Genomic DNA, 12427 nt, shown 5'->3' on the forward strand with positions numbered 1-12427 from the left:
AAACAAAAGATTCAAAACCTCCATATACATGGAAGTAAACAAAGCAATATGAAACCTTCCGTCATTGATATAAAACGGATGAGCCATACATTAAATAAAATGTAACTGGAATCATCACACGATGAAAACTCATTTTCATGGACACAGTGTTAGGACAGTGGAGACATTTCCAAACGTCAATAATTGCCCCTCACTCTCTTCTAAACTCCCATACAAACGAGGTCGACTTTCCTCATGAAAAAGCTAATGCATGTCTGGCACGAATTAGATACATTGTTTCTGGAATGTATTCATAGCATGTACGTAATTAACAGAATTATTGAGCAAAAGTGAACAGGCGATTCATGATATGGTTTCTGGATCACAGTACCTTTACTCACATGGACAAAACACTGTCGATAAATTGTCAGTGAGGGATGAAGAAAGCATTTTTTTTCCTGCTCTTCGGTTATTTTGACAATCAATGTGGTGAAAGTTATATTATTATCAAAGTAGTTCCGTCCTTATCCCAACCGTCAAATAAATGATTTAACTAACTGGAAGATATGTCATGATAAGTTCACTTCTCCTTCTGGCTCATAATGGGATCCAAGTTCCATCTGATCTCCTCAATCTCGTCAGTGCTTAGTGAGATTTTGATCCATCACTGAATCGATGACTGAACCTGGACCATTAAGTCTGCAGAGCTCGGTCTTCTACTTCACACAGAGATGAGTTTCTGATCACATTTGAAATCGGTTAGCACAACCGCGTAATTTGACCACCATTACTTCACCAACCTCTGTCGATGTCTATCTTCCTCTATGACTGCAACATTCATGCACGTCGGTTGCAGCTGCAGACTCACTTATTCCAATACACGTCTCAATGACATTCTGCGCAACCCTCTTCAGCTCATCCACAACTCTTCTGCCTAGAAGCAAATTACACAGAGTACTGTTCACCCATCACTTCTTCCCTCACTGACCTGCACTGGCTTTCGTTATGCTAACGCGTCTATATTAATATTCGCTGCCTTTGTCGGGACCACCTCAAACGTCACTCCACAAATAAGTCACATCCCCACATGGTTTGGATGCTCTGTTTGACCCTTTTCCTTTTCCGAAATTATCCAAATCTGTTTTTTTCGACTAAATGCCCTTTTTCTTTATTTCTTTCCTTGACCAGGAACTTGGACTCTGTCGAGTTAATAGTGCTGGATTGAGGAAGTTCGGAAAGTATGATATTGTGCAACGTGTGTATTCACTTCCCATTGTATGCTAAGGAGTTCCCTGTTGAACAGGCAGTTTGTGTCCTTATGACACTCCTCTTTGCAAGTTGTTCTGCTTCTCTTATTTGATGGTCTGCTTGTCATTTTGAGTTAATTATGCGTTCACTCAAATAAGGAAGCCGCATTCCTCGCCTCCAACCCATACGCCCCAGGTTGGATGTCTGGCAAGAAATAGTAGCTAGGCAGAAACGAGGGTCCGTTTGAAATACTTATTGATTGTGTAAGGTTGGAAAATAGAATAAGGGGAAAGTCAGCTGATGAACAGAAGCATATATGTCAAGAAATATGATATAATTCTTCGCTCAGAATGTCAGAAAGAACTCAATCAGATGACAGATCACACACGATTAATGAATGTGGCTATTGAATATCGGATTTAAAAAAAAACATACACTAGCGTCTGGCAACTGGTGGAAGGCCTGAGAACTGGAATTAGTTATGGATCCAGCAGCAATAGCTGAAAACACAATCATTAGTGGAAACTTCAATGAAGAAAGCAAATCCTAAAGAATTATTTTCGGATACATGGAGATTGCGACCAACAAGTTGCAAACGCGAAAGCGTAATGGCAAATAGTTAAAATCAATATTTATTTTTTTAAAAACCCAAGAAGTATCCTATGTGTTAAAGGTGTGAAGGATTTTTTTTATTGTTCATTTGCAGGATGTGAGTGTTGCTGGCTGACCACTATTTCCCAGTTGCCTTGAGAAGGTGGTTGTGGGCTGTATTCTACCTGTTGTGAGTTGACCATAACGAGATTAGGGTGGGAATTCCAGGATTTTAACTGAGCGACAATGAAGTCAGAGAGATAGACTTCCAATTCAATATTGTGACTGGCCTGGTGGGGTTCTTGCAAGTGATTGTCTTCCGTTGCATGTGCTGCCATTTTCCTTCCAGATGGAAGCAGTTGGTGGTTTGGAAGGTGTTCTCTGATGAGCTTTGTTAAACTCTTTCAGTCGCCTCTTGCATTTCTGGACATTGTTGCTACTGCGCATCAGTAGTGGAGAGAGTGAATGCTTGTGGATGTGTTGTCAATCAAGCCAGCTGCTTTGTCCAGCATGATTTGAAGCTTTTTAATTGTTGTTTGCAATGCACACAGACAACCAAGTTGGGTTTATTCTGAGGCACTCCTGATTTCTAAACGTAGTTGTGCGTTTTTTTTTTGGTCGGGACGGAAGGAAGGGCAGGAGGTGAAATAATTGCCACGGTATTCCTATCTTCTCATGTGTTCTTGTAGCCGCTATGTTTATCTGGAGTTTTAGATGTAGGTTTGCTCACTGAGCTGAATGTTTCTTTTCCAGACGTTTCATGACCTTACTATGTAACGTATTCAGTGGACATTATGCAAAGCAATGCTGAAATTCCCTGCTCTCGATATGTTTGGTTTCTTTGGGTTGGTGATGTCATTTCCTTTGGTGATGTTATTTCCTGTGGGTGAAGTCACTTCCTGTTCCTTTTCTCAGGAGTTGGGAGATGGGGTCCAACTCGATAAATTTGTTGATAGAGTTCTGGTTGGAATGCCATGCTTCTCGGAATTCTCGTGCATGTCTTTGTTTAGTGTATTAGTGGGTTTGTGGGCTACCACAATGACAAAGGGTCTGAGTCGAAATCGGCGGACTGTGTTCATTGGATATCCATTCATTTTGAACACACAAACCAGGAGTCCCCCTCAGACTTACAGTCTCGCTCCCGATTTCTCAGCAACAAACCCAAACAAGAAGACAAAACACGTCCAGAAATCCTAGCCACTCTCCCTTACATCAAAAACATTTCGGAAGTAACTGCCAGACTACTCAGAGCCCTTGGCAACATGGTCGCCCACAAACCACCAACACACTGAAATAGCAGCTAATGAACTTGAAAGACCCGATACAGACAATGAGCAAAACTGACGTCATTTACAAAATACCGTGCAAGGACTGTAACAAACAATACTTCGGACAACCAGGCAGAAAACTAGCCACCAGGATATATGAACACCAACTAGCCACAAAAAGACATGACCCTCTCTCACTAGCATCCTCACATACGGATGAGGAAGGACACCACTTCGACTGGGATAATACATCCATCCTAGGAGAAGCCAAACAAAGATATGCACGAGAATTCCTAGAAGCATGGCATTCCAACCAGAAGTCTAGCAATAAACACATCGATTTAGACCCCATCCACCATCCCCTGAGAAAAGAAACAGGAAGTGACTTCACCACAGGAAATAACGTCACCAAAGAAATGGCATCATCAACCCAAATAAACCCAAACATATAAATAGAAAGCAAGACGTTTCAGCAGATGATACCTAGTAAGGTCATGAAACGTCTGGAAATGAACGTTTCAGCTCAGCGAGCAAACCTACATCCAAAATCTCAATCAAAGCTACAACCTTCTCAAAACTCGCTTTGTGTGGAGTGTCCAGTGAGTTCCTGTTCAATGGTAAACCCCAGGATGTTGATAGTGAAAGTTCAAGAATGGTAACACCATCGCACACCAAAGGGCGGTGAATTGATTGTTTTTACTGATGATGGTCATTTATGTGGCACAAATGTTACTTGCCGCTTGTCAGTCCAAGCCTGGATAATGTAAAGAGCTTTCTTGCACTTGAACAGGGAGATCTTCTTGCATTTAATCATGATCTTGTCACATGTTGAGGGAGAATATATTGGACAACAGAATGAGAGTACAGACAGACTATTCACTGAGAGACGGTGGCCTGTTTCCAGATTTTATTTTTCGGAAGATACTGTTAAGATATGTTTGGCATTCGTTGAAGTGTTCTGCGACAGAATCGAGTCCAAGATGTTACCAGTAGACTGCAAAATGTGCCAAACGTGATGCCTTTATTACAGAAACGACAGAGACAAAATTCAGGAAAGTAAAAGCCAGCTAACCTCGCACTGGACGTTTGGAATATGCTAGGGCCATTATTATGGATCAAAAAAAGGTTAGCATTTATAAAAGCGTGAAACAATCAAACAGTGTTAGCTTCATTTTGTGAAAAAATATATGTTTGGCAAATGCATTGATACATTTGAAGATATGACAAGTAGATAGAATGAAAAGTGAACCTTTTGACAGTGAATTGGGATTCTTAGAAGGCATTTGATAAGGCATACACATAAATGTTTATTGCACATTTTCGGATCTTTTGGTAGTGTATTTGCTTGGACTGACAGTTTATTAAGAAACAGGGAAGGGAGAGACGATTGTTTAGTTTGTATTGGATTTGAAAGACAGAACATGTGGCCTATCTTTGGCAGTAAAAAGAGATGTATCCAAGTTTGATGATGCTGAAAAGTATGTTTAATGCAAGTTTTGATGAGATTGTAAGGAAGTTGGAAAGTGAAATAGCTTGGTTCGCTGAGTACACAAACAATTTCCAAAAGGAGCTTAGGTAACAAAGTACAAAGTCATTCACTCTGTTTGGAAGAATAAAAAGCACACTTATTAAATTGAAATGTACGTACAAAGACAAGAGTGCAGCACCGGGACTTCAACGGAGAGCGGAGCGCAATACTGATGCAATTAGTTGGTTCCCACAGTGAGGGCGATGACTGTCAAGGACGCCATAGTAAGGGTTGATTTGAATGAAACATATCAGGTCCAGAGAAAGTTTAAAAGTGAAAGTACTGACATGCTTCAATGCAAAAGGGAATATCGAACTAGAGAGACACATTTACAGAATAAGTGGCATTCATTTATAACTGAGATTCTAAGAAATCTATTCTCAGAAGTGTAGTGAATGCCTGGAATACATTAACAAATGGACGTAAAGGGCTAGACAATTGAAACAGCGCAAAAACGCAGATATGTTAACAAACTGTCAGGAACCGATGACTACGAAGAATAGTCGTGAATGAGGATTTGAGGTTTCCAGGAGATCATGTTAGTTGTGCAGCAGGTACTGAATGACATACCCATGTTCCTTTTCCTTACTTTCTTATTACGCTATCTGACATGCAGTATTTGTTTTCCTGGAGGTCGCGTTGTAAAATGTTGTCTTGAGGGTGATCAGAATGCCTGTTAAACTAAGCGTATGTATTTATGGATGCTACGTATACATTGAATCTTAGCCGGCAGTATGACCAAAAAATGAGTAGAAGTTGCAGAAACATAGAAACATAGAAACATAGAACAATACAGCACAGAACAGGCCCTTCGGCCCCCTCCCAAGACTGTAGGGAGGCTGTGGAGAAGGTAGCACTGACAGGGACTACTTGCGGACACAGAGACGGGCTCAAGTGCGTATACTTCAACGCAAGGAGTATCAGAAATAAGGTGGGTGAACTTAAGGCGTGGATCGGTACCTGGGACTACGATGTTGTGGCCATCACGGAAACGTGGATAGATGTGGGACAGGAATGGCTGTTGGAGGTTCCTGGTTACAGGTGTTTCAGTAAGATTAGGGAGGGTGGGAAAAAAGGAGTGGGGTGGCATTGCTAATTAGAAATGGTATAACGGCTGCAGAAAGGAAGTTTGAGGGGGATCTGCCTCTGGAGGTAGTATGGGCTGAAGTCAGAAATAGGAAAGGTGCAGTCACCTTGTTGGGTGTTTACTATAGGCCCCCCAATAGCAGCAGAGATGTGGAGAAACAGATTGGGAAACAGATTTTGGAAAGGTGCAGAAGCCACAGGGTCGTAGTCATGGGCGACTTCAACTTCCCAAATATTGATTGGAAGCTCTTTAGATCAAGTGGATTGGATGGGGCGGTGTTTGTGCAGTGTGTCCAGGAAGCTTTTCTAACGCAGTATGTAGATTGTCCAACCAGAGGGGAGGCCATATTGGATTTGGTACTCGGTAATGAACCGGGACAAGTGGTGGACTTGTTAGTGGGTGAACATTTTGGTGATGGTGACCACAATTCTGTGACTTTCACCTTGGTTATGGAGAGAGATAGGTGCGCACAACAAGGTAGATTTTATAATTGGGGGAAGGGAAATTACGATGCTGTAAGGCAGGATTTGAGGAGCATACGTTGGGAGCTTAGGCTGTCAGGGAAGGATGTGGTGGAAATGTGGAACTTTTTCAAAGAGCAGATACGACGTGTCCATGATATGTATGCACCTATCAGGCAGGAAAGAAATGGTCGTGTGAGGGAGCCTTGGTTGACGAGAGAGGTTGAATGTCTGGTAAAGAGGAAGAAGGAGGCTTACATAAGGTTGAGGAAACAGGATTCAAACAGAGCAGTGGAGGGATACAGGATAGCCAGAAGGGACCTGAAGAAAGGGATTAGGAGAGCTAAGAGAGGGCATGAAAAATCGTTGGCGGATAGGATCAAGGATAACCCCAAGGCATTTTATGCGTATGTGAGAAACCTGAGAATGACGAGAACGAGGGTAGGTCCGATCAAGGACAGTAGTGGGAGACTGTGTATTGAGTCGGACGAGATAGGAGAGGTCTTGAACAAGTACTTCTCTTCAGTATTAAGAACGAGAGGGACCGTATTGTAGAAGAGGAGAGTGTGAAATGGACTGGTAAGCTAGAAGAGATACCTGTTAGGAAGGGAGATGTGTTGGACATTTTGAACAACTTGAGGATAGACAAGTCCCCCGGGCCTGACGGGATATATCCTAGAATTATGTGGGAAGCAAGAGAGGAAATTGCAGTACCGTTGGCAATGATCTTCTCGTCTTCACTGGCAACGGGGGTGGTACCAGGGGACTGGAGAGTAGCGAATGTTGTGCCCCTGTTCAAAAAAGGGAATAGGGATAACCCCGGGAATTACAGGCCTGTTAGTCTTACTTCTGTGGTAGGCAAAGTAATGGAAAGGGTACTGAGGGATAGGATTTATGAGTATCTGGAAAGACACTGCTTGATTAGGGACAGCCAGCACGGATTTGTGAAGGGTAGGTCTTGCCTTACAAGTCTTATTGAATTCTTCGAGGAGGTGACCAAGCATGTGGATGAGGGAAGAGCAGTGGATGTAGTGTACATGGATTTTAGTAAGGCATTTGATAAGGTTCCCCATGGTAGGCTTATGCGGAAAGTCAGGAGGCATGGGATAGAGGGAAATTTGGCCATTTGGATAGAAAACTGGCTAACCGGTCGAAGGCAGAGAGTGGTGGTAGATGGTAAATATTCAGCCTGGAGCCCAGTTACAAGTGGAGTTCCGCAGGGATCAGTTCTGGGTCCTCTGCTGTTTGTAATTTTTATTAATGACTTAGATGAGGGAGTCGAAGGGTGGGTCAGTAAATTTGCAGATGATACGAAGATAGGTGGAGTTGTGGACAGTGAGGAGGGCTGTTGTCGGCTGCAGAGGGACTTAGATATGATGCAGAGCTGGGCTGAGGAGTGGCAGATGGAGTTCAACCCTGCCAAGTGTGAGGTTGTCCATTTTGGAAGAACAAATAAGAATGCGGAATACAGGGTTAATGGTAGGGTTCTTAGTCAGGTGGAGGAACAGAGGGATCTTTGAAGGTTGCCACTCAGGTGGATAGAGTTTGTAAGAAGGCCTATGGAGTATTATCGTTCATTAGCAGAGGGATTGAATTCAAGAGTCGTGAAGTGATGTTGCAGCTGTACAGGACTTTGGTTAGGCCACAGTTGGAGTACTGTGTGCAGTTCTGGTCGCCTCACTTTAGGAAAGATGTGGAAGCTTTGGAGAGGGTGCAGAGAAGATTTACCAGGATGTTGCCTGGAATGGAGAGGAAGTCGTACGAGGATAGGTTGAGAGTTCTCGGCCTTTTCTCGTTGGAACGGCGAAGGATGAGGGGTGACTTGATAGAGATTTATAAGATGATCAGAGGAATAGATAGAGTAGACAGTCAGAAACTTTTTCCCCGGGTACAACAGAGTGTTACAAGGGGACATAAATTTAAGGTGAAGGGTGGAAGGTATAGGGGAGATGTCAGGGGTGGGTTCTTTACCCAGAGAGTGGTGGGGGCATGGAATGCGCTGCCTGTGGGTGTGGTAGAGTCGGAATCATTGGCGACCTTTAAGAGGGAGGAAACTCTGCAAAGCGGGATGTGTTAGTATTTTGCTGGCCAACATGTGTTTCCCGCGCAAGGTTTCTCGTCTACAGGACATGGTACAGAACAGTCTATAGAGGCTCTGAAAGTTTATCCCTTGTTTCGATGCACAGCTTCGAGATTTGAAACGATTTCCCATTGCACATTAAGCAGATTCTCAGGCTGAATAAAACAGAGGCACTTAGGACCGGGGACCATGAGTAGAATATTTGACGATTTGACTAATTTCATTCAGTCATTTAGACAATGGCTCTTCCGTTTGTGATCTTAGCCCTATAGCTCTGTCCATCCATGTTATCCATGTTTCGCTCATCAGACAAAACATAACTGAGCTTCAAAAAACTTTGGAGACACAGAATTTGTAATCCACAGAATTCTACATTCCAATGATCATTACCACATATTCTTCAAAACTGTCTGGCTGAATTTCGAAATGATTAATCTTTCCTTTTCGATACCCATCCACGAGTCACAAAAAAAACTTTGAAGTAAAATGTCCTGTGACATGGCCACAAGAATGCCCAGAGACTGTTGGAAAATCACAAGCCTAGCAGCATCCGCGCAGAAAAACAGAGTGATCCTTTCAGGTCCAGAGACCAGTCTTCAGAACAAAGTAGTGTTACAGCAAATTATATGACGGTGTCAAGTTCAGTGTGAAGAACAAGGCAGCCAGATTTCATTCGTCAGTCGTACATAACTAGTTTATTATACATATCAGCTTCCTCAACAAATGTGCAAAGGTATCTGATGAACATTTTTCAAATATGCAAGCATGCTGATAAATATGGTTGAAGAAGGGCATGTGCCCGAAACGTCGAATCTTCTGTTCCCTAGATGCTGCCTGACCTGCTGTGCTGTTCCAGCAATAAAGTTTCAGCAGCTGCTGATAAATATACCATTCTATAAATACTGGTGCATTTGCGCACACTGACACGACACGGACAGCAAATCTGACACAGACCCGGTCACATATGTTCAAACACATTCTGACAAAGACACACACACACACACACACACACACACACACAGACACACACACACACACACACACACACACAGACACACTGGCACAGATACACATACACGAGCAGACGCACATTAAGACACTTCGACATAGATGGAGACAAACACAGACACACGAATGCACACAGGCACCTGAGAGCAGCCACGCACACACCGTTACACACACACACACACACACACACACACACACACACACACACGTGCCAGTACAAGCACAGACTTGAAAATTCCAAGCAGTGCTTACTTGAAGCACTTTGTCGAAGTAAGGACAAACTACTGACAAAAGGAAAAATGTCAGATTGTCACGAATGGCAGTAGAATGTTATTAATTTCGGACAATATATTGACTGTGTGGGGTTCATTCTCGGACAGCTACATTCGGTTCACCTCCCCTTTTTTCCATATGGTAGGGCGATTTCAATGAAACGTCATCGGACTCATTAAGAATTTCCAACAACATGACGTGTTTTCAGCTCACCGACGTTGCTGTCAGGAGTAACAAAGAAAGAAAGAACATTCGATTGTTGTTACTTTGCTCGGTCGCATTTTCTTTCTCTCTGAGTTGAAACACACAATCGTATTATTTGATCCCAAAAGTCGATCAAATGAATATTCTCCATTCTGTTTCACTCTATCGCAGCTCCTTCCTCCATGCCAGTGCATCATAATTTCTGTGTTTCACGGTGCTATTTCTTTTGACAGCAAGAAAATCCCCTCTTTTAAATTGAAATTTAAGTTTCTGTGTCTCTTTTTAAAGCGAATGTCCTCGTGGTGTCTGTGATAAAATGAAAGCATGCTATTGTAAATCCAGCTGTAAAATGCTCCGCATTAGCTTAAATGTTCCAAGAAGATTATCTCTTAATCTAAGGTCTAAAATGCTGATCTTTCAAAGCAGAAGATCTTCTTTTCAGGAGCGAGTGAAAAGAAACATCCTCGTGAAGCTTTATCAGAAATTACATGCTTTTGTATTTGAGGAGATAACACCTGCACAACATCTCAACACTGATCTGTATAAATTCAGAAAAAAAAAAACACCCCGATGTTTAAATTCAATACCTCTTGCACAAAACAGCATGTTTCCTTTAAGGTTTCTGGCAATTTTCTGCGTCTGTATTCCAATTTTTCGTGACCCATGTACCAGTCCCTTCATGTCACCGGATTCTCCAAACTCACTTCTACAAACTGCTCAGTTTACTCTTCTTTTATACTTTCTGTCAAAATGGACCCTTTCCATAATTCACATTGTACTGTTTTGGCTCAATGTTAGCTCAGTTATTTGCCGGTTCTGCATCACGTTTCATATTCTCTACTTCCAACTGACAATTTATTTAATGACTTCCTCCTTGTGTTAGCAAATTGAGGTCCAGCCCATGCATTTCTCTGATCCACGCGATCGACACAGACGGTAAATAGCTGATGATCCATTCTTAGAAGCCATCCAATAGTTACATCCACCCGTCACAATTTAACTTTTTATCGCATTTTTTTTCTGGTTGCTAACTAGGTCTCCGCCTTCCTATGGAGAAGCTGAGAAGAGTTCAATGGTCTCTTACTTTTTTGTGTAACTGTTTGGAAGGTCTGAATCATCTTCGCCTCTCTCATTCTAAATTCCAGACTGCTCGGATGACATCACCTTGTGCCTCAATAACAGCCTCAAGAGGCTGAGTTAAACAATATAACATGAGGTGGAAGCGGTTATCAATAATTCGATCCAACAAGCCTATTCCACAAATTGGAAACATCATGGTTGATGAAATGGTGGCCGAACAATCATGCCCTGTCTGTTTCCATTCACAGGTCGATCGAACATATATCTGGCACAACCTTGAAAATCTTCAGTAACCTTCACTGGTCCCTGAATTAAAAATGGCCAACAAACAGCGTAGCATTCTGGATAAGGAAAAACACTGACTTCCAACTTCACTGGGAAAACCCTTATTATTAATGAATGATCCGTAACCTCATACCTCTTCATTTTAATGGCAAAAGGCAAACAATTGTTGACCTTGCAGCTCTTCCAACCTTTCCATCATAACCGTTGACTTTCTCAGCAACCAAACATCTAAAATTATGCAGTCTTCGCTGATATCTATGGAAGACGTTTCTATATACCTCCTTGTCTCACCGGCACATAAACAAACATTTTCTCAGCGAACACCCTGTCAAGTTCTCTCTGGGTCTGTTGTATCTCAGTAACATCAACTCTCTTTCACCTAAATTCCAAATGTCATACGCCCACATCGTCCTACATTTCCACCTCAGATTACAATAGGATTTTGATCAGATGAGCCAATAGCCCGAGAAGTTACAGATGGAGTTTAATTCTAATAAATGCGAGTTGCTGCATTTTGGGAAGCAAATCTTAGCAGGATTTATTCACTTAATGGTAAGGTGCTAGAGAGTGTTGCTGAACAAAGAGACTTTGGAGTGCAGCTTCATAGCTCCATGAAAGTGGATTCTCAGGTAGATAGAGTAGGGAGGAAGGCGTTTGTTATGCTTTCTTTTATTGGTCAGAGTATTGAGTATAAGAGTTGGGAGGTCATGTTGCAGCTATACAGGACATTGATTCGGCCACTGTTGGAATTTTGAGTGCAATTCTGATCTCCTTCCAATCGGAAAGATGTCGTGAATCATGAATGGCTTCAGAAAATATTTACGAGGATTTTTCCCGGGTTGGAGGATTTAAGATTTGGGGAGAGGCTGTTTTCCCTGGAACTTCGGGGGCTGAGGGGTAACCTAATAGAAGTTTACAAAATTATGACTGGCATAGATATGATAAATAGACAAAGTCATTTTCCAGGTGTAGGGGAGACCAGACTAGAGGGCATAGATTTAAGGTGAGAGGGGAAAGGCATAAAAGGGACCTAAGGGGCAACTTGTTCATGCAGAGGGTGGTACGTGTATGGAATGTGCTGCCAGAGGAAGTGGTGGAGAATGGTGCAATTACAACTGTTAAAAGGCATTTGAATGGAATATGAATAGGAAGGATTTGGAGGGATATGGGACGAAAGCTGGCAGGTGGAAATAGATTGAGTTGGGATATGTGGTTGGCATGGACGGGTTTGACAGAAGAATTTGTTTCCATTGATGTACATTTCTATGATTCTATGACTCTATGACTGATGGAGTGAAATGTCTCAGGATTGCACTAAATATAATTACCTCCTAC

This window comes from Chiloscyllium plagiosum, unplaced genomic scaffold (genome assembly GCF_037043375.1).
Source record: "Chiloscyllium plagiosum isolate Xiang-an unplaced genomic scaffold, Cpla_swu_hap1 HiC_scaffold_52, whole genome shotgun sequence".
In the NCBI taxonomy this organism is placed as follows: Eukaryota; Metazoa; Chordata; class Chondrichthyes; order Orectolobiformes; family Hemiscylliidae; genus Chiloscyllium; species Chiloscyllium plagiosum.